The 27,099-nt window shown below is 38.4% G+C and overlaps 1 long non-coding RNA gene across 1 annotated transcript; it reads left to right on the forward strand.

The window, feature by feature from the left end:
* The first annotated feature begins 2,101 nt into the window (after window positions 1-2,101).
* On the forward strand, window positions 2,102-9,185 carry LOC148114529 (uncharacterized). The gene is made up of 3 exons (XR_015732992.1): window positions 2,102-2,211; window positions 3,122-3,368; window positions 8,836-9,185. It is a non-coding gene; the product is annotated as an uncharacterized LOC148114529 (long non-coding RNA).
* Window positions 9,186-27,099: the final 17,914 nt, after the last annotated feature.

Genomic DNA, 27,099 nt, shown 5'->3' on the forward strand with positions numbered 1-27,099 from the left:
ACAAGCAACTGTCTGGTTGGACAAAATCACAGTCCATTTGTACAAATTAGATTAATGTTGGGCCCCTAAATTTCTAGCTAAAGAAAGCCTATGCTGAAATATGTTGAGCATGCTCAGAAGTGTGTGGACATTCTTATCTGATGAGTAATGTAATGAAACAAATTCATTGTTGTGCTCAGACTAAGCTGCAGAGATCCAGGTTCAAAATTTTATTTAAGAATGAATTTGAGTTAGTCAGTTAGCCTAATCTACTTGATGGAATTGTTATGAAGATAACAATGGAAGGCATGTACATCTCTAGCTGCCTGCAGGATGTATATAAATCAAAGGTATACAAATGTATGCCTTCCACATGTCCTACATTTCAACTTCAATCAACTTAGCTTGATCAGTGGTGTGGGACTGGGAGAGTTTTAGTTTGAAACATCTGCTAGATAGCCGACCCTGATGCAGATGAATGGGCAGAAGTGTGCAAACAAACTAAATGCAGAGAATTGGAGGCAATGTATTTGAGTAGGCAAGACAGTATACAAGATGGCATGGCACTTTGTGTTTTGACAATGGTATTCACAACGAAAGATTAGTATTATACAGCAAAGCATTAATGATGTGAACTTATTCTACTTTGCATGTGTGTGGTAGTTACAGTAAAAGGCACATTTGGCAGTTATTTAATGTCAACAATTGTTTAAATATTAGTTCTTTCCCCCCATTGGTTTCTCAAGGAATTCCTTGACACAACGAATATGTTTTGGCTGAGTTGGTTAGTGGAGTCTTAAAAGCATCCGGAGAAGAAAACAGTAAAAGTACTTTTCATTCTCTTTCTTGTTCCATAAGACCTTGTATTTATATTTTCATTTTAAATATTTATTTAAAATTGGAGGGTCTGGCTGGAAAGCAGCAGATGGTCTCCCATCTGTATTTCAGAAGGGAAAGATGGATCCACAGAGTGGGTTTCCTCAGCTGCGTCCATCTATGTGTGGGAAGGGCTCAACATGTTTCCCCTTCAATTTGAGTCATTTATTTTACAACTGCCATGTAGTTCTAGCCTGCCATGAATCAACATAGCAGTTATAGCAGTGTCAGTGATGGAGTGCAGTTGCCAAGAGGATAAAGAACCCATGTGCAAGTAGAGCAAGTTAATAAAGGGAAGCTCCTTTCAGTTGCTCAGGTTTAATTCTGTTGTAAGTCACAAAATATCTGTCTTTGGAAACTATCTTAAATTCAAGGTGAACATCATTATGAGCCATGGTGGCGCAGTGGTTAGAATGAAGTACTGCAGGATATTTCTGCTGCCTGCCTGCTGCCAGCAGTTCAATTCTCACCGGCTCAAGGCCTTCCATCCTTCCGAGGTCGGTAAAATGAGACCCAGATTGTTGTTGGGGGCAATATGCTGACTCTATAAACTGCTTAGAAAGGGCTGAAAAGCATTGTGAAGTGGTATATAAGTCTAAGTGCTATTGCTATTGCTATTATATTACTAATTCCTACATAGAGCTTCCTAGATAAGATCTCCATGATGTTGTTTTAACAGGCAGTCCCAATTTTTTTCAGTGTGGGGCTCAAATGTTGAGAGTCAACTATGGACATGCTTACACAAAAGTCACTAGTTGATTTATCATAAGAGAAACCCGTGAGAATGCTGTTTCCTACCAGACTGTGAAGTTGCTCCTTTACTGACTCTTTTATCTGGTCCTTTAGTAGATTCATAACAAAATACTGGGAACAACTCTATTTTTTTTTCTAATTATGTGTATCCAGAAGCACTGTTATAAATAGCTTGAGGTTGGCACTTTATTTTACTGCCTGCTAGTTTCCCATCATTTAAAAAAAATAAAGTGGGGCAGAGAAGACCCACAGGTTCTGTGAGAGGGCAGATGCAAGATAATGAAATGTCTGAGCCATTTCTCTCATTGTGATCCTTTTTCTTGGGATCCTGCTCTGGGGAAATGGGGAGATGGTTCTTTAAAAAGGACTTGGCTGCTTCAGAAAATATTATTTTCTGTTGTTAGCATCAGGAGGAAGGTTTTGGTTTTATGGCACAGCACAAGAAAGAAAAGGAAAAAGAGAAACAATTGAAAAGAAAGACAGAACTGGAAGGAAAGAAACAAGAAGCTCTCAAGATACCAAACACTTGAAGATGGTGGCATGACATCATCTTGAAGTCACCAACCTAAAGCAACCTAAAGACCCCTGCAGAAGGGAGAAGAGGTAAATAAGGCAGTTTGCTGCAGTACTTTTATTGGTTATGTATTATAACCAAGAGAATCCTGCACATGTGATTATTGTGTATCTCTTGGCTTCTTCTTATAATCCAATGAATTACAGAAGCACCTCCTGAGACTGTTCCCAGGCAACACTTTCAAACATGAGAAATCTTTTCCTATGCTTTCCCAATTTCTGATGTCACTTAGCTGTCTTTTTTTTTTTTTTTTGGCACAAAATACTAATTTCTCAGCTCCATGAGGGGTCCTTGCCACTGTCTGAGCTTGGTTGTTTTCTTGCAAATATTTTATTATCCAAACTAGGTAATTTCATCAGTCCTAGTAAGGAGTGGGATTTATTCTCAGTTTATATTCTATGGCTTGCCCTGTCAGTTTTGGTGGGGGTAGTCCTATGGTTCTTTGGTTACGTGGTTTTGGCAGTTGACTTATTTGGCAGTTCCTTGCTTGGGGTATATGTTAATCTTGGAATTAATTTATGCACATCTGATGCTTGGTGAGGTGTTTTGGTCTTTTTATTCTCTTTTTGGCTTGTTGATTGTCTTTTTTGCATAGTATGTAGATAAAGGTTATGTCTATGTATCTATTGATGGCTAATTAATCAGAGTGCCAGGGTTTCTGTTCTTGAAAATGTTCTGCCACTCTTCTGCCCATTAATCCTTCGTAGTGGCTGTTGCAATCATTACACTGTATGTTGTAGATGACTCCTGTTGTTCTTCTGGGGCTGCTGGGTTTTTGGTTTACTTAGAATGTCTTGAATTATAGTTCAAACCACAGACTGAACCAGTTTCAACTGAGAAACTGTGACCATCTTAGTCTAAGCTGAGTCTAAGGACCCCTCATTTCAACCCTGAGTTACAAATATTCTCATTCATTGGTTTCAACTCTATGTTTTCCAGGGCAGACAGACAATAAATATGTAATAAATAAATACATGCATACCTGAAAACTATTCTGACTGAGTGGCAGGTAGAAAGTATGGGATGAAGTAGGAAGAAATGTCTGGACTCCTTCCTTCCATCGTGCTACATACTCAAGTGGCTCAGCAGACTGATCGCATTGTGATTAACACCAGCTGCCTGCAATTACTGCTGGTTCGAATCTCTCCAAGGCTCAAGGTTGACTCAGCCTTCCATCCTTTCTAAGGTAGGTAAATTGAGGATCCAGTTTGTGGGGGCAATAAGCTGACTTTGTATAAATATACAAAAGTATGAAGGCTATTGCTTAACACATTGTAAGCCGCCCTGAGTCTCCGGAGAAGGGCGGCATATAAATCAAATTAAAAAAAAAAATTGGTGGCTACTTTTCCTGGCAGGAGAAGATGCTAGGTGGGAAGAGCAAAGACAGCAGGGAATCTACCAATCACTGTCCTGAAATTGTCCGGTAAGAAAAATGGTATGGGTAGTAACACTCCCCAGAATCACTGCTGAACTGCAATAAAATGTATGCTGATATAAACATACTTTTATATCAACATACTTTTCTGGTGACTTAAGAATGGGAGGATGTTAAAGCAGCTGTCTGGATGAGCCCCATAATAGAAACTATTTAGAATTATCAGGTGGCCAGTATTCACATAATTACATTGATAGACAGACTATCAGCAAATCTACATATTGATGTGATACCAATTTATTATGGCTTTCCCCAAAGAATCCTAGGAGGTGTAGTTTGAATTTGAACATGGTGGGAGTATTCCACTAGATGTTTCCTGTCTTAGAACTATTTTTTCCTGGGGAAGAAAGTACTATTCCTATTTCTGTGTTACATTTATATCCACATTTTCTATCAGAAAGCATATTACAACACCTTACCTAGATTGATCATGAAAAAAGCTAAGCAGAGTTAGACCTGATTAGTACTTGGATATAAGATATGAGGAAATCCTAGGATCAAGTTTAAAAAGCATCCACAAAAAAAAAAAAATCATTGGCAAATTAATACCATATTTTCTCTAGAGAACTAAATGATCAAGTCTACAGAGTCATCCAAACCTATACTTGAGAGTCTTTACTTTTGTAAGAGCCTAAGGTGGCTATTCTAGTTTTGGCCCTCAATTCCACATCTGTGAGGTAAGTTGAGCAGATAAAGTGAATACTAAGCCAAATCGCCCAGTGGAATTTGAGATCAAATGGGAACTAAATATGATGTTATAGTGGCTGTCTTACATTTTTTATCTTTCCTCCAGAAATTCAACATACATAGGTCTTCTTCCCTGTTTTATTCTCCCTACAGCTCTCCGAACAGATGGCAACTGAATAAAATAACTGACTAGGACATGAACCTCATTCTGTCCAATTTTACTCTTCTATTGAGCCTGTTCTACAAATGAGCGGTGATTCACTTAGCTTACAGCAAAACCTCTGATTTTATGATCTTTTGAAGTATGCCAAAATGTTTTAGCAAAACGTATCTTGAGGAAATAGCATGCCTAGAATGATTTTTCTTTTTCATTCAGTCCTTGATGGGAACATATGTTGTCATGAAGTACAATAGCTGCTATTGGCTATTATAAAGATATCTCACTTGCTTATAAGAATATATCTGTATGGAACATCGTCTGGAGATAATGGCTGAGAAAGTCCTATAACAAGCAGACGAAACAACAATGGATTACTGTAAGCAAATGCTAAGGGGCAACAGTTGAGGAGAAAATAGTGAATTTTGACTGCATAACCATACTAAATGGTCAGAAAAATGGTTGCCACAGAAAAGAGAAGTAAACACCCAATATATCTTGCCTGGAGCTATGGAAATATTAAAAGTGCATTGTATTGAAGTTAGGATTTGGGAGTTACAACCATGATAAATTTGACTAATGGACTAATTAATTACAAATTTTGGCAGTCTGGCTAATTAAAACCATTTTAAATCTGTGATGCAGATCTGGTTAGAATATTCCAATGATGCAATGTAATCCCATGAAACCACTGTCTCAGAGGCAGTCCTGTAATTTGGAAGCCAGCGTACTTCTTTCTAAACTGAGTGCTATGATTTATTTCTAGTTTGCTTGCTGGAGAGCGCTCTATTGCTGCAAGGAAATCAGGTTTCCCATTGTCAAATGTCCAGACAAGCACTTGAAGATCCATTAGGACAGGAGTAGATAGGAGAAAGAAAAGGAGAGGGGAGAAAGATGGAGAAAGAGAATCTGGAGGAATGTTTTTTTATCTGCCCCCCTCCCCTGCTAATTCCTAGTAGTAATTCCTCTGTTTTAAGACACAGTTATAATTTATTTGAGGTAGACAGTCAAATATTGATTGATTTAGCCTGGCTTTCTGCAGAATGGCCCCTTTGTTCTTCATGCTTCTTATTCTCGTGAAAGAAGGAATGCCTGCTGAAATATATTTTACAGTAGAGTGGGGACAGACTAGTTTTGCCAGTTCCAAAAATAAGGAGTACATGGTAGGATTCTAATACATTATAATGCAGACACCTACACATATTAACGTAAAGAGCATGTTATTATAATAATATAATACAAGATATATTCTTGTATTATATATTCTTCAACCTATAGACATACAGAATACAGAATAGTAGAGTTCAAAGGGACCTTGGAGGTCTTCTAGTCCAACAACCCTGCTCAAACAGGAGACTCTATACCATACCATTTCAGACAAGGGGCTGTCCAGTGTCTTCTTAAAAACTCCCAGTGATGAAGCACCCACAACTTCTGAAGGCAAGCCGTTCCACTGGTTAATTGTTCTCACTGTTAGGAAGGTTCTCCTTAGCTCTAGGTTGCTAAAACTGTATGACGTGTTTATTTCTTGTATTTAAATGATACCTTGCTAAACAAATTCTAGAATTCTAGATGACGCAACTAGCTTTGTCTCTCTACCAGCAACATAAGCAGCATTTTCGTGGAACCGAATCTCTTCTTCTTTATTCCCTTAAGAAAGCTATTACCTATTCCCTTCAGCTACTCGATACAGAAGGAAAAAAGCTAACTCTAGCTAGCAATCTGTCCTCTTCTGGGGTCTTTTGTTAGTACATTTGCTTTGATAAGGTTAAAAAGTATTTTTTTAAAGGCTCTTCTATGAGCATCCTCTAAACTAGCCCCTCAGGTTGTCCAAAAAGGCCAGGAGAATGACAGCAAGCCATCTTGGGAAGTAATTTCAGTTGTGAGATAATGACTAGTTCAGTGACGGTGAACCTTTTCGACACCGAGTGCCGAAAAGCAAGCGAGCGCTCCATCTGGCCTGCAACCCGGAAGAGGAGCTGCCCAGGGCACATGTGCACGCCTGACAATGAACTTTTGGTTTCCGACAAGCGCGTGCACCCTACCCAGCTAGTCTTCCAGGTTTCTGGTGCGCATGCACGTGCGACAATCAGCTGGCTGGCACGCATGCTCACACAGGAAAACGGAAGACCAGTTCTTCTAGTTTCTGGCACTGCTGCACGCATGAAGGCCAGCTGATCGTCACACGTGCATGCACGCCAGAAACACGGAAGAGGAACAAGTGACTCTGCGCGTGCCAGGCGACATGGCTCCATGTTCCACTTTGGGCACACATGCCATAGGTTCGCCATCACGGGACTAGTTTATCATTACCAAAGGTACCTTGAACCTGGGTCCTCCAGTTCCCTGTTCCAACATCTTAACCACCGAATCACATGGGTTCTTAATGAATGTTATACAATGCTAATTTGGGAAAATAATTCAGGAATCTCTTCCAAAATTAGACAATCCATGCCAATGTAAGCAGAGACCAATATACTATAGTTTTAGTGTATTTGCATAAAAAGAAAATATTAAGGAGAACTATTTACAGAATAGACAGCCAAGAGGATTTACTTTGACTGCTATATTCTTTTTCTATGTTTTTACATAAAGGAATTCAAAGCAGACATATAGAATTTCCAAAATAGAAACTTGCTATAATGTCCAAGGCATCCAAATTCCAAAGCGTTGTGGTTTCAGGAGCCAAGAAAGTCAACATGGCAGGCAAATAGTAGTACTCTAGTAATAGTGAAATAGCCATTGCCCTCTCTCCTTACTTCAATTAACACCTATAATTTCCAGCACTTCAATTAACACCTATAATTTCAAGGAGTTCGGCAAGGCTGTATAATATTGCCCTGCCAATTTAACTTATATGCAGAGCACATCGTGAGAAAGGCGGGGCTAGATGAATCACAAGTTGGAATTAAGATTGCTGGGAGAAATATCAACAACCTCAGCTATGCAGATGATACCACTCTAATGGAAGAAAGTGAAGAGGAACTAAAGAGCCTCTTGATGCGGGTGAAGGAGGAGAGTGCAAAAGTTGGCTTGAAACTCAATATTAAGAAAACTAAGATCATGGCATCTGGCCCTCTCAATTCCTGGCAAATAGATGGGGAAGAAGGAGGTAGTGACAGATTTTATTTTCCTGGGCTCCAAGATCACCGCAGATGGGGACTACAGCCAAGAAATTAAGACGCTAGCTCCTGGGGAGGAAAGCTATGGCAAATCTAGACAGCATTCTAAAAAGCAGAGACATCACCCTGCCAACAAAAGTGCGTATAGGCAAGGCTATTGTTTTCCCAGTTGCAATGTATGGCTGTGAAAGTTGGACCATAAGAAAGGCTGAGCGCCAAAGAATTGAGGCCTTTGAACTATGGTGCTGGAGAAGACTCCTGAGAGTCTCTTGGAATGCAAGGCGATCAAACCAGTCAATCCTAGGGGAGGTTAACCCTGACTGCTCTTTAGAAGGCCAGATCCTAAAGATGAAACTCAAACACTTTGGCCACCTAATGAGAAGGAAGGACTCATTGGAGAAGAGCCTAATGCTGGGAACGATTGAGGGCAAAAGAAGGGGACGACAGAGAACAATGTGGCTGGATGGAGTCACTGAAGCAGTCAGCGTGAGCTTAAATGGACTCCAGGGTATGGTAGAGGACAGGAAGGCCTGGAGGAACGTTGTCCATTGGGTCACGATGGGTCATACATGACTTCACAACTAACAACAGCAATTTCCAGCTCCACTGGATAACAGATAATGACATTTTTTTAGTCTCTGTTTTCTACACTACAATTGCCATGGAATCTGTACATCGGAACTTGAATTGCTCTATGATCAGTTTTGAAAATATATATGGGGGGAGGGAAGTGGGAGATCCTTTAAGGCACAAAGATGAGAAGCTTTCCCATCACCCAGGTCTTCTGATCTCACAATTGGCAAGTCATTATATTTCTAATATCTAAAGTATGCACAGAGAACAAACAGCTAAACTTAATCTTATCTTCCTCACCAAAGGATGAATTGATTGGTGGCTTAGTGAGTCAAAGCTTATCTGTTGGCCAGGAAGAGGTGCTTAATTCTACCTTACTAATTTCTGTATGAAAAGTTAAAAATGCCTTCTGCTCTTTAAAAAGCCGTAATTTTTTTGAAATGTTACTCTGTTTTTTTCCTGAAACCTTGGATAGTCTGACCAGCATTTGATTGCCTTTAACAATTTTACTGGTTTAGATAACCCTAACACCATTTCATGTACCTATCTATCTATCTATTACTTATCTATCAACAGATCTGATTTTCTTTTAATATCCTTTAACTTACTACCTATTCTAAACTGTTTGTTTTGTTGTTGTTCTTGTTTAATTCCATCACGATCATCTGGAAACTAACAGGAAGGCAATGAAAATAGATATTTCACGTGAACATGATACCATAAAGCTGGAAGATCAGCCATTCTATCTTCAAGACCACCTTCTATCGCATAGCTCCCAGCGACCGGTAAGATCCCACAGAGTTGGTTTTCTCCGGGTCCCGTCAGCTAAACAATGCCGGCTGGAGGGCCTGCGGGGGAGGGCCTTCTCTCTGGCTGCCCCAGCTCTCTGGAACCAGTTACCTCCTGAGATCCGGACTACCCCCGCCCTATTGGCCTTCCAGAAAGCGATGAAGACCTGGCCTTTCCGGCAGGCCTGGGGCCATTGATCTTGCTGTTGCAATCTGGCGAGATCCGGCCATGAATGGTGTGAATGGGTTTTAATTGTTTTTAATGTTTTAATTTTTAATGTTTTTATATGCATTGTAAGCCGCCTTGAGTCTTCGGAGAAAGGCGGCATACAAGTTGAACAAATAAATAAACAATAAATAAATAAATAAATAAATAATTCTTCAGTTGTACTGTACAGCACTCTGAGAAGACCTTAGTCTCTTTCTATATTTGAACAAGCATTTGATTACTGTGAATCCTGTCTGGAGGAGTATTTTGAAATCTAGGCTATATATACCAATGCATAGGCTTAACTTTTAGTTTTGGTTTCTATCGTTAAGAAAAAACGATTTAAACATTTTTTTTTCATTTAATTGTGCAGCATGATACATGTGCAAGATTAATTGAGGAAGGGCAGAGTCTGGCAGGAGCAACAGACTTTTCCTTTCCCCTTGCCCCAGAAATGTAAGTTTGGGTTATCTGCATGATCTGTTCTTCTCTCTTTCTCAGTAGCAATACTTGAATTGGCACCAGAATCTCACCATTTGGCAACCTTTAAAAGCACTGCAGCTGTTATAGGTTCTTAAACTTCCCTTTCAACTTTTAAATGCCTTTAAGGTTTATGAAAAGGTGATGGACTCAGCGCCGCGGTTCTTCTGTTGTTTGGAATATGGATGATGTCTGGGCAGCAACTGCGAAGAACTTTGTGATAAACTGTCAGTAGTTTTGGGAAGATTTCATGAAAGAGACTGAAACTAAACAAAAGCAGATGCCATTTTGAACTTGAAGAGACTGATGTATCCACAATAGAAGATTGGATTATAAAACTGACAGAACTTGTGGAAATGGCAAAGCTGATCATTTTGGTTGGGGAAAAATGATTCAGACTTTTTTTCCTGAGAGGCTGGAAAATTTATATGGACCTGATGCATATGTCAGTTTCTTCTCGAGAGCAGTAGTATTCGCATGCAACTTTGCCATGTGTATGGGATACAGAAGATTTTTATATTTCTCTGTGGCAACTGCCATTTGTGCAGTTGATGAATCACAAATTTATACACAAGCTTTAACCATGTCTAAGCATCTCACTTTCATCATTTTAGTTGGAGATTGCAACCTTATGGGAAAAGATGAATGTAACTGATCCTTTACTGCATCTTCTATTATCAGGTTGAGATTCAAATCATATTTCCTGGGCTGTGATTTGGGTATACTAGATTTTGAAGCATTATTCTTAAATGTCCCAAAGGTTCTTTTTCAAGAGGCAACTGGACTTTCTGGTTTTTCTTTGAAGATGTTTCGCATCTCATGCAAGAAGCTTGAAGAAGAGAAGAGAAGAGAAACATCTTCAAAGAAAAACCAGAAAGTCCAGTTGCCTCTTGAAAAAGAACCTTTGGGACAACCATGATCTGGATGACTGGAGTAGACATTATTCTTAAACAAATTCTGAATGCTTCTCCAAAAATGCCTTGCTTTCAAGAATTTGTGCAGCCCAACAATGATCATAAGCAATCTCTCTTCCGTTGTGATACTGTAAGCAGGTTGCTGCTGAACATTCTGTGCACAATGATCTTGTACTGCAGGGAGAGTAGATTATAATATCTGAATCTAAAATGCATACAAGGTTAATAGTAATTTAGGTGATGTACCAAGTTGTGGCATGAATCAAATAGGTTCTATGCCCTAGGCCAGTGATGGCTAACCTTTTCCAGACTGAGTGCCCAAAGCGCATGCACACACGTGCAAATGCACACGAGCGTGCCCGAACCCCCCAAATGCAATATGCGTGTGGCCCCGTGTGTGCAGTCCATCCCATGCATGTGTACATTACCTGCACACACCCCACCCTCTGTGCATGCACACCCCCCCCCCACATGCCCCACCCCATGTGTACACGCCCCCCATGCACACAACCCCCCCCACGACCTGTCCCCTACACTTGCGCAGCAGAGACCCGAAGACCACCTGGCTGGCGGGAGGCGTGCACACATGTGCGATGGAGCTGAACTGGGGCGGCGGCTCACATGCCCACAGAGAGGGTGCTACGTGCCACCTCTGGCACACGTGCCATAGGTTCACCATCATGACCCTAGGCAAATATGGACTCAGATATGATCTATGTTGCTTATGTGCAGACTTAATCTCCATATGATGATCAGTCACTATGCCCTCTTCTACTGCAATCTTATCATTGAACCAAATTGGACACTGATGCTGTTTTAATTGATTGCTTTATGTTAAAACCACTCTAAGTAAATACAAAATTTTCCTGTCTGATTTTTAAAATTGACAAAACTGCTTTGTTATTGATTCTGGGGGGGTGGGGTTGATGTCATTATACCAATTTTGTTGTATACATGATGTACAATGACAATAAAGGCTGTTGAATTATGTTACTTTATTATAACTTTTATCAGTTAGCTATCAGACAATCATTGTATAGTCTTAAAAACAGCATGTCAATATTAACACAGTGATTTTATTATTGTTGTTGGTCATAAAGTTAGCCAGATATGTAGATTGGATTTAGCATTTTACCTGCCTATCAAGTCCTTCCCAAGAACTTAGGATAAACAGATGTTGTTTGGTAGTGTTAAAGATATTGTTGCTGCATGAAGGCTGTTCCAAGTAAAGTGGCCGTTTGCAATTGACTGGTGGTAATCTTGTCAATGTCGGTGGTATTCAAGTGTGCTCCAGATGTTTTGGAATTGCACACAAGGCACCTATTATTTTGGGTGGAATTCCAAAAATAATAGGTCCCATAGTAATAGGCACCTTGGGTGAAATTCCAATTATTATGGTTGATTGCACAGTCAGCCAGATGTTTAGACTGGATTTGGCATTTCTATCTTTCTATTTATTATTATTTGCTTAACAAGTAATAGCTGGATAAGCTATATAATAATTGTCCTTTCTTTGGGTAGGAAAATTCATTCCACAATGCCATCATCATAGGTATCAAGTAAATCAGAGTAGAGCTGGAAGGGATCTTGGAGCTCTTCTAGTCCAATCTCCTATACCATAGACCTAGACCCTATACCATTTCAGAGAGGTGGTTGTCTAGTCTTTTCTTAAAAACCTCCAGTGATGAAGCATCTACAACTACTGACAGCAAGCTGTTCCACTGGTTAATTGTCTTCACTGTTAGGAAGTTTCTCCTTAATTCCAAGTTGCTTCTCACCTTGATTAGTTTCCATCCATTGTTTCTTGTCTTTCCTTCTGGTGCTTTGGAAAATAATTTGACCCCCTCTTCTTTGTGGCAGCCTCTCAAATACTGGAATACTGGTAGGTATCTGTGGATGGAAGAAGGGAGAAAAAAAAAGATAATGTCATCACAATCTAACCACAGAGCTGTGGTGGCACAGTGGTTAGAATGCAGTATTGCAGGCTAACTCTTCCAACTGCCAGCAGTTCAATCCTGACTGGTTCATTGTTGACTTAACCTTCCATCTTTCCAAGGTTGGTAAAATGAGGACTCGGATTGTTGGGGGCAGAAGCTGTAAAACACTAAGAAGTTATACATAAGTATAAGAGCTGTTGCTTTTGTTATTTTGGTTAGCTGTATGTAACCAGCTGTATGTAGCAATTGTATGTAGTCTCCAGTGGTCTCCCATTATGCAGGGAAAGTGAAGAAACAACAGCATTGTTTCTGACAGCAACTATGTGAGCTGCATGATACCTGGTTCTGTCCTCAGAGTAGCAATACTTCATAGCTTGCATGATCATTGACTATGTAAATATTTTATTTGCTCATAATACATCCATATAAAAAAAGAATAGTTTGTACATAAAAAGGGATTTCCAAAAAAAATACTGTGGGAATTCTAGGAATTTTTATCCTAAAAAGAAACATAAATTGTGCTGATTTTTGTTAGATTCTTTAGTTTGGATGTAATCCACTTAGTCTTTAGTTTCACGATCTTGATCCACAGCACTGTCAAGCCAGTGTATTAATATTACTCAGGACTCACCTATTAACTGACTTTGGAAATTAAATCTATCTAAAAGTAAAGTCAGACCTAAACACACTGACCTCCAAAATATTCTCAGATATTTTTTTTTGCCTCTTCCACCTACTCAACTACCCAAAAAGAAATCCTGCAAATTCCAGAATCTTGGCATTCAACCCATAATTTAGATTCCCCTTCTGTCACTACTTACAGCAAGAAGTGGGAGGTTTTAGTATCAATGGCTCATAAAACATTGTTTCTCATAAACATAATCCAAACCAAATAAACTGCTCCATATGCTGTTGGAACAGGCACTGTTAGAGATTTGATGTAATATCTATGCATATCTATGTTTGCATTGTGTGTGTGTGTGTGTGTGTGTGTGTGTGTGTGTGTGTGTGTATTTTAGATAATGACAGACAGACAGACAGACAGACAGACAGAGTTGCTCTGTCTTAGGCCCAGTACTCTTCATCAATGATTTCGATGAGGGAATAGTAGGGGAACTCATCAAATTTGCAGATGACTACAAGCTGGCCGGAATAGTCAACACTCCAGAAGACAGGCTTAAGATCCAGATAGATCTTGACAGACTTGAACACTGGGCCCTATCTAACAAAATGAAATTCAATGTAGATAAAAATAAAGTTTTCCATTTAGGCAATCAATGTACAAGTATAGAATAGGTGGTACCTAGCTAAACAGTAGTAATTGCGAGAGGGATCTAGGAGTCCCAGTGGACAATCACTTAAATATGAGCCAGCAGTGTGCTGCAGTGCCAAAAACGCCAATGCAATCAGGGGTGAAATGCTCTCGGTTTGGATCGGATCGCCTGATCCGCTAGCGATGGTGGCGGGTGGTTCAGAGAACCGGTAGCAAAAGTCCCTGCACACACACCCCTCCATGCCCAGCTGAGCTGCGCGATCATCAGAGGCTGTTTTTCTTTACTTTTAAAAGCATTTTTTTCTACAACCTCTTTGGCCAAAAAAATGCTTTTAAAAGTAAAAAAAAAAAAAAAAGCTGATGATCGCGTGGCTCAGCTGGGATCGTCAGAGGCTTTTCAAAGCATTTTTTCAGCAACCCCTTCAGCTGAAGAGGTTGTAGGGGAAAAAATGCCTTTAAAAGCCTCTGGCGATCCCAGCTGAGTTGCCTGATTGTCAGAAGCTTCAAATCCAAAGAAAAAGATGGCCTCCATCTGACAACAATATTGAATTTGGAGTTGTCAAAATAATGCTATTTCTTTCTTAGTAATATCAGAAAGAGGTCTTCACAGGTATACAGGTATGACCACAGGTATACAGGTATGACCACAATTGAGCCCAAAAATTCTGTTGCTAAAAGAGAATTTGTTAAGTGAATTTTGCCCCATTTTACCATCTTTTTTGCCACAGTTATTGAGTGCATTACTGCAGTTGCTAAGTTAGTAACACGGTTGTTAAATGAATCTGGCTTCCCCATTGACTACTTTGTCAGAAGTTTGCAAAAGGTGATCACATGACCCTGGGACCCTGCAACCGTCATACATATGAACTAGCCAAGCCTCCAAATTTTGATCATGTGATCATGGGGATGCTGCCATGGTCATTCGTGTGAAAAACAGTCATAAGTCACTTTTTTCAGCGATGTTGTAACTTTGAACAGTCGCTAAATGAACTGTTGTAAGTCAAGGACTACCTGCATTTGTTTATTTCACACTTAGGTGTTCCAACTCGAATCTAATGAGGGAGGGGAAGAAGAAGTTATATTAAGGTATAATTATATTAAGAAGAAGTTATTAAGGTTATATTTAACCTACCAAATCTGAACTCAGATAGACTATAAACTATGGAATGGAAGGGGAAGAGACCAACTCCAGTTCATGTACAGAGAAGCAGTGCCTTGTTAAGTTTTCCCAGCCTGGTCCCTCCAGATGCATTAGACTCTAGTTCTGATCATTTCCAGACAAGGCAGCAGGTGGTTGGGAAACATCGGACGATTAAGATATGTAACATACACACGCTGAAGACAATTTGGAAACTGATCGCTCCACTTCAAAGGCACAATTTACAAGCCATGCTCCTAGCCAGGATTCGTGTTTGCATGGGCTCTGTGTTGGAGACTTCTTCATTTAGGCACGCTACTGAAATTGCTTGGGCAGTTTTCCTGAGTCAATGAGCAAATTAGCAACGTGACAAAATTAACGTGACAAGTGGAGCACAAGCAGGATAATTCCTTGTAAATAATAAAGGGGGGCAACTCCTTGTGAAATTTTGATGGACCCCCCCAAAAGTACTTAGGATCTAGTCGTGAAGTTCTGACACCTCTGATCAGATGACTGCATTTTGGGTGCTCGACAACCAGTTCGCATTTATGCCCTGTTTGAAGCATCCCTCAGTCACGTCAGCACAATTTACAATGTTATTACCAAAAATTCCTATTTACTTCCAATTTTTGGCAAAAATACCCTATAGCAAGCAAAGGATTTGCTTAACAACCAGTGTTCACTTAATGACCCCCAGAGAAAAGGTCATAAAACTTGGCATGATCTGCTTTGCGACCATTACAATTTACAACTATAATGGATCGGCTACATTATAGTCGTAAGTTGAGGACTACCTGTACTCTGAAGAAACCAAAGCAGGCTCCTCCCTGATTCACAGGGTTATAAAAGGAAAGAGAAGTAAGGCACAATCAAGCTTGCAAGATTCTTTGATGATAGTTTTTCTCAAAAAAGTAGCATTCTAGTCTTCATATGGTGGCTAAGTGGTTAGACTGCACTATTGCAGACTAACTCTGCCCACAGCTTGGAGTTCAATCCCGATTGGCTCAAGGTTGACACAGTCTTCCATTCTTCCAAGGTGAGTAAAATGAAGACTCAGACTGTTGGGAGTAATATGATGGCAATGTAAACTGCCCAGAGGACTCTGTAAAACATTATGGGTAGTATATAAATCTAACTGCTATTGCTTTTGCTAAATAAAAACAATGAGGTATTCAATGAATAGAATAGTAGTTGCACCACAGCAAACTCAGGAAGGAACAATTGTTGAGAGTTTCCCTTCTCGGAGTTGTAAGTCTAGCAGTGGATGGAAATCCTTTCTAAGATAGCTCTGAAATTATGGCACAATCTCCTCTTCGTTTGTTTATAGGAAAATGAGTGCAAAAATTTTTGGTAATAATTTTCTTTTTAAAATTATAGTTTTGGACAATTGGGACAGTCAACTTGACTGCTAAGTGAAGCAATGTTTAGCACTGCCCAGACAGTGCTATAAAGCATTAGGGAGCGGTATATAAGTCTAAGTGCTATTGCTATCTACTCTGCCCCAAAGGGTGGACAGCAAGACAATTAATTGGTCAAAATAACTGTATAATAAATGGTTCAAACACTTCCCATTTACTAGCTTGGAAATGACAACTTTCAACCACAGGGTAGCTCTTTTTGGGTTTCCCAATCCCAAATCTTCTTTCAAAGAATTTTACTGGCAGAGTAACTCAAAGTTTTACTATTTTAGATGGTAAATGTTGTAACGTTATATAGACTTAACTAATTTTTTAAAAAGTAAATATTCTGTCTAAAAAGTAAGCATGACTGTCAAATAAGGTCTGGATTAAATAGCAAATAGTATAAATATAGTCCCCTCTTTATGATGTATTTTATGTGCAAATGTTTAACTATGTGCATGTTAGCTGATGTGTAGATAATAAACAGAAAGGTTAGTGAAGTAATTTGGCAAACAAATTAGCCTTCATTTCCTCCAGTTCAAAACAAAACAACATAAAAAATATTAACACAAGGTGATACCTCTATAATTTGTTTTTTCTAAAGTGCTAATAACCAGATTTGAAGTCCAGAAAAGCTACATTAGAACCCTGTTGTCTCCCTGAATTACACAGCACTGGTTTCTTTTAAGTCTTAAATTTCCAAATTATTACTGAAATAATAAAACAAGTGGCTGTTCTCAGTTACAAAATGATTGTCCCTGGACTCCCATCAGTACAATCAATATGCTTCTGTTACTTGGTGAGTATATTTACAACTAAAGCCCATCTCTGCATCTTGCTTATTTTTGTTTCAAAATTTGCATAAATCCCATGATTGGTACCTTCTTGGAAGTTTATCCAATTTCCAGGACAGAGTTCAGAATATGCAAAGAAAATACATCTGAAAGTATGTTTCTTCTTTTTAAACTGTATTTCCATTCTATTTTTCAAAATTCTTTTTGGAAAACACATGCCCAATTGACACATCATTACAAATAGATTTTTCCAGACAGATTTTTTTCTAATTTCTAATCCATCAAACATGTCCAGAAATATTTCACAAGAAGAGTCCTCCACTCCTCCGCTCGCAACAAAATACCTTATGCCATCAGACTTGAAATTTTGCTACAATGTCCTACCTGTCAATGACTAATTCAGCTTCAACCACAACAATACACGAGCACACAATAGATACGAACTTAAAGTGAACTGCTCCAAACCCGATTGCAGAAAATATGACTTCAGCAACAGAGTGGTCAATGCCTGGAATGCACTACCTGACTCTGTGGTTTCATCCCAAACCCCCCAAAATTTTAACCTTAGACTGGCTACTGTTGCCCTCACCCCTTTCCTAAGAGGTCTGTAAAGGGCATGCACCAGCACCAGCATGCCTACCGTTCCTGTCCTAATGTTCCCTTTAATTGTATTCATTTTATGTATTCAATTCATGCTTATACTTATATATATTATCTAATATGTACTCGACAAACAAACAAACAAATAAAATTGCATCACTGTATTTCTTTGGTACACTTGAATAGACAATAATGGGCTATTCTGAAATATTAAGAAAATGAATTTTATTCATTGGTTCCTTGAGTCTTAATAACTTGGAATTCTCTACTTTGCTTCTTTTGCTACACTTGCTTTCATTTTGAAGACCTCCCTGAGGAGATTATAGACAATTCCTCTCCATCACAGTTCTTCTCTCCATTTGTCCACGGTCCATCACTTTAGAATTCCTCCCTGTGAAAGCAGTCACGGAGGAATGCTGGTGTTTAGATACAAAGAACAGATAGTAGGTGAAAGGAAATGGTGATTGTTGAATTAACAAAAAATGGTTGCAAAAATTCTATGCAACTTTGGCTAACAGGAATCCATTGTCACATTCTTTGGAGAGAGCATATTAATGATTCCCTTCTTTTTAAAAAATTAAAACTGTAGTGCTAACAGATTCCAGATGTCCAGTGTTATGTAATAGAGTTTGTCTTGATGCATTCAACTTCCAGTTGCAAAGTTTGGAAGAAAGAATTCTAAATTTTTCTCCAGGGCCCAGAAGAGAATAGCCAGCCTAAAGCAATTGCCTGCACTTAAGAGAAAGGGGAGCAACCAATATTACAAAGAGCAGGATCATTTTTGACTGGTCATCTTTTTCTGTGTCATAAAGCATTACTTTATGTATGCAGCAATTTGAAGATTTCTATTTAATTTTAGAAGGGTTCATCACAATGGAAGTGTTATGTTATGAGTCTGCACAGTAGTGTGAGAGAAAGAAGGAGTATCAGTGCACTGAATTAACTAAGGTTACCATGAAATATAACGTTGAGAAAAGGTATCTCTTTATAATGCAGTCTAAAAGGCAAGTATAATTTATTGTAGAGTTTAATTTAGGAAAATGGAAATAGCATTAGATTATAGAATATTATTTTAACTTGTTATTTTATTTTAACTTTTTATCCTGTCTACATATTCCATTCCAGTAATGGTGCAGACACGATTATCTTCAGACCTAGGTGGTGTTGATATGTAATGGTAAGCTGGAAAGGCTGAGAATTTTGACTTATTATATGTATTTCCCAAGTAAAAACAAAGCAGAGTTTGAAAACTGGGTTTGAAACTTCTTGGTTCTTCTCACCAACAGGAGAGACAAAATGTGGAAACAAACATTTCCTGTTATGATTAAATGTGAGCTCTTAATTTGCCATTCATTTAAGCAAAGCAGGGTTTGAAACTGTTTTAATATTCCTATATTGCAGACATTACTCACACACACAGAAGAGTTCTGCAATGTCTTTCTTAACTAACAAATCTTATTAAAAGGAAGTGAGTTGCAGCTCATGAAAACATATACCTTTTAATAAAATGTATTAGTTAGAAAAGATGCTACCGAACTCGTGATTTTTGTCCCCTATTTGATTAACGATTGTTGGAAAAGAAGTCATTGTGTGTTTAGATGAGTGTTCCTAAGAGATAGAATCTAACCAGAGCCACAACTGGCAAAGAAGTTTTATAAACTGTAGCAGAAAGATGTCTATTGAGATTCTCAGTCATCCAGGTCATGGCTGTCCCAAAGGTGTTTTTTCAAAAGGCAGCTGGACTTTGTTTTTCTTTAAAGACATTTGACTCCAATCTGGATTTTCATATAATTATGGAGTGGGGTTGAACATTCCAGCCCTTACATTTAAAAGCCCTGTCTCTTGAAGCAAATACTATTCTGTGCCACAAATGGTTACAAATGTTAGCACAAGTTTTCAGGAACATATGGGGAGGTCAGGAGAACAGGAAAGGGAATAGAGTTCAGCTTGGCACAACTGGGACTTAAGGTGAGGGACATGACTATTTCCTCAATGACATGAAGACTCAATCTCATGGCTAATTCAGCTGTAAGAGGTTGGGAGGAAAAGATGACCAGCATTGCCAAAAGGATTGCTTTTCTCAGGGAAATGCGCATATCACCAGTTGCTTCCTGCAAAGGCAAATGAACTGTACCTCCTCACAGGAAACAGCTGGAGACAGTGTTGGCCAGTAATATGCAACTTGGCATGCAGAAGTTCCTTTACTTTAAAAGCACAGCATGATTACCATAGACTAGACTAGAGCATGGGGGGAAATTAAAGCAAACAAGAAAAATAGCGCAGGCGTTGGCAGTCTTCAATAAGATTCTATCCTTGCAGTGAAGGCCAGGACAGTAAAATAGTTAAAAATGACAGACTCTATTTCAAATTCTCCTTCAGCCATGAGGTTTACCAGGCAACCTTGGCTCAATCCCTCTTTCGTAGGGTAGCCAATTTCATAAAATTGTTGGGAATGTAAAATGGGATTGGAGTTGACTTGAACTCCTTTGAGAGAAGTTGAGGTATAAATCTCACGATGTTTGGAGGTCAAAGATTTTTTTTATGGTTTCACAAAGATCTGTAACTTCAGCTCACCTTTGATATTTCTATCCATGGAAATGGTACCTTGTGAAAGGCTAGGAAGCAGCCAGAAAAGGCAAAGCCATTAATTTAACAAACAAGTTGCATTTTCCTACACATTATACATTAGAGGATTTCACATCATGTAACAGCTCTGAATTGCAAGTGTTTATTCCAAATTCAGCCTTCTTAAATAGAAATCATTAGATACAGTATGGGCAGTATAGCATTTATATGGTAGAAGGCCTGTTTCATACATATATGGGAGTTTGAGCATTAGGTTGGTTATAAAAACAATAAAGTCAGGAAATAATTAAATAAATAAATATATAAAAGCTAAGGCTAGGATTGGGGGTTCTCAGTGTTATGACACCTCCTTCCCCAAATTATTCTATTCTATTCTATTCTATTCTATTCTATTCTATTCTATTCTATTCTATTCTATTCTATTCTATTCTATCCTATCCTATCCTATCCTATCCTATCCTATCCTATCCTATCCTATCCTTCTTATTCTATATTAGATTTTCAGACCAAAAGATTCCTTGCAGGGTGGAAAATCACTTCTTTCCTTTCTTTTCATATCCAACTCAATAAAGTAACTTCTTCATATATAGAAATGTTATGTTCCACATTCATGAATAGTAGAAAGAGTAATCTTCATAACGTGCTAGTTCCTATTGTACTGATTAGCAGATGCTAATCTGTTCAAGTCTTAAGAAACACTATTCCAGGACACCCCTCTACACCAGGAGTGTCAAACTCGTGGCCCCTGGGCATGCACTGACCTCACCCATCCCCAGTTTAGCGAAGGGGGGAAAAGTCATGATACATCACGTGATGGCAATGTGATGCTGTGAGTTTGACACTCCTACTCTACACTGATGGTTCTACTCACAGAAGTCTTTAGGAGTAGAAAATTGGGAATGTTCTGTCAGGAAAGAAGGAAGGAAGGAAGGAAGGAAGGAAGGAAGGAAGGAAGGAAGGAAGGAAGGAAGGAAGTTAATACTGCGTTTGTCCATTAAGCATAACTCTTTATATAGACACCTGAAATAATTCCCTAAGCAACATCTTATATATAATATGGAAATCCATAGCCGTCTAAGAGCAGAGGAAAAATTGAATGACTGCCTTAATATTAGCATGAAATGGCTGCTACTCATGGACAGGATTTTAATTACAAAGCCACAGATGCGAGAAATGGAAAATGCAAGAGGACGCTGTGCACAGTTTGGCTTCTGTTTCTAAAATCTTTCTAAGCACGTAAGTGGGTGGAAAACTAAAGACTGGGTGGAAATATATGGGTTTAACAGAGCACATTCGAAAGAGCCAGTTAATTAGATTTAATCTAATTTTTGGCACACAGAAGGCTTGTTTCTTATTTATGGCAATGTATATACAGTATATTTATGACACAAATAAGCAGGCAACACAGGAATCTCAAAAGAGATTCAAGGAAAGAAGGAATAATATACTGTGACAGTGTTTTTCTTTCAGTACACATCAATCCCTGCATCTCTTTCAAAGAGAGGTGTGATGTGTTCAGTGAAACATTGCAAAAACTATGAATAACTATCCCTCCCACATATTCTCCGAGAAGCTTCTGTGGTATTCAGTATTTAAAAACAAAGCCAAAAACTTTCATGCTGGACAGAAGAATTGTTAAGGACAAACCTTTAAAATGTCTTCTCTGGTTGAAAAGCAATCCAAACCAGACAAGACTGCATTATCCTAGATCAGTTTTCCCCAACAGCCATGTTCATTGAGAATGATGAGGAAGGACATTTTACATGGTTGGAGAGCTCTAAGTTGGGGAAGATTACCCACATTTGTTTTATAGTTATTTCTTGACCATTTCAACTTAATACATAGAAATACGCATCCTGGGAGGCATTACATTTACATTGCAGGGTTTTCCCCCCCACATCCCAATAGTAATAATATGTTCCTTTTGCTGATATTAGCTCTCAGCCCAAGCATTAAAATGACTGCAATGGCATTCTTCCCTGGTTGTATAGTATGAGTTGGGGACAAAGTTGTTTTTTTGTTGAAACAGCTTTGTTAGTTTGAATAACTCTGTGGTTCAAAGTTGTTGAAGTCGCAAACCCATGTTTCTCTTCCTTTTTAATAAATCAAATCTTGGAAACTGGAGGAAAACAGGATAATCTTGACCCAACTTGAGATGAAAGATAGCCTTTGCTAATTCAGAAGAAAGGTTCAGCTAGTCTAGCTTCTTTTCCCTCCACAGCAGAGGTAGGTTTCAGCAGGTTCTGACCAGTTCTGGAGAACCAGTAGTGGAAATTTTGAGTAATTTGGAGAACCGGTAGTAAAAATTCTGACTGGACCTGCCCCCATCTATTCTCTGCCTCCCAAGTCCCAGCTGATCGAGAGGAAATGGGGCTTTTGCAGTAACCTTCCCCTGGATTGGGGACGGAATGGAGATTTTACAATATCCTTCCCCTGGAGTGGGGTGGGAATGGAGATTTTACAATATCCTTCCCCAGCCACGCCCATCAAGCCACGCCCGCCAAGCCATGCCACACCCAAGCCACACCCACAGAACCGATAGTAAAAATTTTTGAAACCCACCACTGCTCCACAGTAACGAATTAGGAATCTCAGAAGCAGAAACCTTCCTTTCAAGAGTATTCTTGTACTCCATGCAATGGAAAAAGTGTGGCTGTGAGAAACCTTTGAGTGTTACAGGAAACATTTTTTAGCACCTTGATTGCTCATAAGCATCTGACACAGATCTACCCTTAGGGAGTAACTTCTACAAATTTACATTTGGCTTCTCTGAGATGGTATCAACTTCCACCAGAGATATGCATGTACTAAAAGCTTAATCCTATTGCAACCACAGATCTTAAGCTAAATCTTTACATGTGTCAGAAAGAAGAATAAGACTAAGAAGGTTACATTATTTATTTGAAAGGTACTGTCTCTGCAATTTAATCAATCCTCTCCATCAGTCTATTTTTAAGGATGGGCATATCTGTCAGTTTCGATGATATCTAGTTTCTTATTTTCCTATTCTAATCTTTATTTGATTTCTGCATCAGTTTATTTTTTAAAAGCAACCAGTATTAAAATCCATATGCATTTTGTGCACATTTTTCCAAATATATATCACTGATGTATAATTTTGCCTAAAGTACACTTTTTGCAAGCAATTTCCACTAATATAGTGCAGTTTATATGTACCTTTCACTATGAATTTCATTACACAATTTTCTTTAATATAAACAGTTTGATTGGAGAACTGCATGACCAAGAATTGCATCAAAATAGCAGAACTATAATAGTTCACATGATTTCTAAATTAATATCAAACACAAACCAAAAAGGACTCTATGAATAAAAAGTGAAATACAAAGTGAAATGAGAAATAAGCTAAGATTGCCCTAATTTCTTCTTCAACAGATCTTCCCATTTAAATTCCAAAGTTGCAGAAACTAAACTTTAGAAAGTTCATTATACCCAAATGACAACTGTTCTATGAACTTGCCTACATAGTTTCTTAACACTATTAAATATTTTATTATTCGTTTACCTCATGCTTTTTATAAAGCTAAATTTATTTCTTCCCTCCCTTTTTAATACAACAGCTTAGTATAAATGCAGTATCTAGTCAAGCTCCATACATTAATTCAAGCTCATGCACTACAATCTCTTGTGTTCCTGCTACTGTATATTTGTTTAATTTTTTTTTTCATGGTTTTCAGCAAAACCAGATTGTTGGTACATGCAGACCTGCAAACTAATGGCAAAATATGCTTGTCTGAAATTCGTAAACAAATATGCTAGGTACAGCCATGCTCAGTGGCTAGTGGCTCAGCCATGTTTTAAGTATTTTGTGGAACAAGCCATGGTAGCCTAGTTTATATATAATGCTAAATAATGAACTATGGATTCATACTAACAATGTTTGTACAAGATGCTGAACCAATCAAATAAATCACAACATGGCTTCAGCTTAGTAAATTTTCCACAGGATGCTTAAAAAGTCAAGCAGTAACCTAGTCAAAAACATACATTCACTCACCCCTTAATGTCAGCACACAAGTCTACTAAGGAAAAGAGAAATGTAGTTAAAATTCTACCCAAAAAGAACACAGAGTACAATACATTTTCTCATGATTTCTAAAATCATTTAGATAGCAATACAAGCTTGATATTGACAGTTTTGGGTACACTGTTATGGTTTACTTTGCAAAACATAAAAGCAATTGTAAAAGAACTGCAGAAATGTGTTTTATGTATGAACAATGGGTGCTTCAAATTTTATTAATAAAAAAGAGATGACTCTAAGAATGTAGCACGCAAACTCCCCTCAATTGAATCAATTTAGGTCTAGTATTGTTTACTACTTTGATGTATATTATGCTTTTCTTTCTGTAGGGTACTTCTGAGAAAAAATTAACAGACATTGTTGAGGTTTTCCTGAGCCAAGCACTGAAACAAACACCATTGCTTCTCTTTTCCCCAAAGCTTTCACCTATTCATAAAGTTCACAACTTTTTCACAACTTCCATTGTTGTTTCTGTGGCTTAGAAGTAAATAAAAAGAAGTGTGTCTTTGGGAGGTTGGTGAGATTTATCTCTGGGTATAAGAACATCAGTTTTCTTTTTTTAAAAAAATATCAAGGTAATTCTGAATCAATTCACAGTGAGTATTGGAGAAAGTTGCCCAATCAAGCTGAATTATTGGACATTATTTTCTACATTTTCAGAGGAGAACAAGTTCTCAGAAAAATAGTACTTCCTTTATCATGCATTCGAGATAGAAACACCTACATTCTAGATAGGGGAATTAGGAATTTGATGATTTATAAAGCCATATATTCATAAAGCCATATATAAAGATAGTCATTTGGTTCTGGTTAAAGCTAAAAACTAAAAGGACCAAGCTAAAAGGGACGCAGTGACTCAGTGGCTAAGACACTGAGCTTGTCAATCAAAAAGTTGGCAGTTCAGCGGTTCGAATCCCTAGTGCCACATAACAGAGTGAGCTCCCGCTACTTGTCCCAGCTTCTGCCAACCTAGCAGTTCAAAAGCACATTATAAAATGCAAGTAGAAAAATAGGGACCACTTTGGTGGGAAGGTAACAGCACTCCATGTGCCTTCGGCGTTTAGTCATGCCGGCCACATGACCATGGAGACGTCTTCGGACAGCGCTGGCTCTTCGGCTTAGAAATGGAGATGAGCACTGCCCTCTAGAGCCGGAAACGACTAGCACGCATGTGTGTGGGAACTTTTACCTTTACTTTAAAGCACCAAGCTAGAAACCAGGAGACTGTGAATTTTTGGTTCTTCTTTAGGCAAGAAAGCAGAGTTGGGTGACTTTTTCTCAGCCCAGAAGAGTAAGGAGTATTAGGTATGTTTGCCACCTTGAGCTATTTATAAAAATAATAAAGGTGGGATAAAAATAAATAAATATTCTCATTTCAATGCCACATATGATATAATGTGTTCCTGGTTCCACTTATCAGGCCACAATTACTTCTTTAATTTGGTGGATTACATCTGTGCTTCTCAAATTTAGCAACTTTAACATGTATGAATGTCAACTCCCCAGTCAGCCTCCCCAACTGGGAATTCTGGGAGTTGAAGTCCACACATCTTAAATTGCTAAGGTTGAGAAACATGGGCTTTCATGATCCTATAACACCATTGCAATTTTATAAGTTGAACTTACTGCTCACTCAAGATCACTTCTAACAAATCCTTTGCCCTTCCTTTAATCCGTTGTATCCCAACAAACATATGTGAACATTTGAATGTATTACAACACAGTGTGGTATAATCTGTATTTATTTAATTTGACAGGAATGGATGATTCGTCCAAAAATGTTTCTTTGAAAGAAAAGCACAAGTAGGGCAGACATTTCAAATTGGGATCAGAGTTATAAATGTTTAAAGATGATAGCAAAAAGAGATGGCAAGCAAGAAGTGAGTGAATGCTTGTTTGCTTTATCTGCTTCTGCGGTGAAGTCAGGAATTAAAAGACAAATTAGCACATCATGCCTTCTGCTATCATAAAGAATAAAGCAGTATTCTGACAGAATGTTTGAGCTGACAATGGCATCTAGAGTATAAGTAAAAGATAGATGAAATATGGATTTGTATCCATGAATCTTTTCCCATGATTCAATTAAAATACTACTTACTTGCACTTGGACCAGTTAAAAAAAACCTACGCCATTTTTTTTTGCTGACCCCACTGCTGATTCCTATCTCACCTTTATCCCTGGATTGTCTCTGGTTGGTGGTAACCTGATTTCAAGCTTTCAGGCATTTTATTGACTTATTTATCTGATTTTTATTCCATGTTTTATATATATTCTCTGAGAATGATATGATTGGTACCTAAATTTAATAAATAAATAAAAGTAAAATAAATAACAGGACAGGGTGGTTTACATGATACCCCCTCCTCCTATTTTTTTCTCCACAACAACCCTATGAGGTAGGTTGAGCTGTGAGAAAATGACTGCTTCCATGGCTAAGGGTGAAACTATAATGTAGGTCTCCTCCCTCCTAGTGCAGCACTTTCATCACTATGTCACATTGGTTCTCCTAATATTAAACAAGGCCATTGGTCAAACCTTAAACATCACCAGCAAGAGGGAAATCATCTGCAAATCATGGCACATCATTGATTGGTGGATGATTTTGTCAGATGGCTCAAAGGGCTATGCAAGTGGGCACTTGTCAAAATTGGCCATCTCTACAAGCACATTAATCAATGAGTTTGCATAGATCTGGAACTTTGAAAGTTCACTAAGTCTATAAGCCAAATCACCAATCAAAGTACCTACTTTGATTGTACCTACCCAGGTGAAGTGGCAC

This window comes from Pantherophis guttatus, chromosome 3 (genome assembly GCF_059756535.1).
Source record: "Pantherophis guttatus breed Tessera chromosome 3, ASM5975653v1, whole genome shotgun sequence".
NCBI lineage: Eukaryota > Metazoa > Chordata > Lepidosauria > Squamata > Colubridae > Pantherophis > Pantherophis guttatus.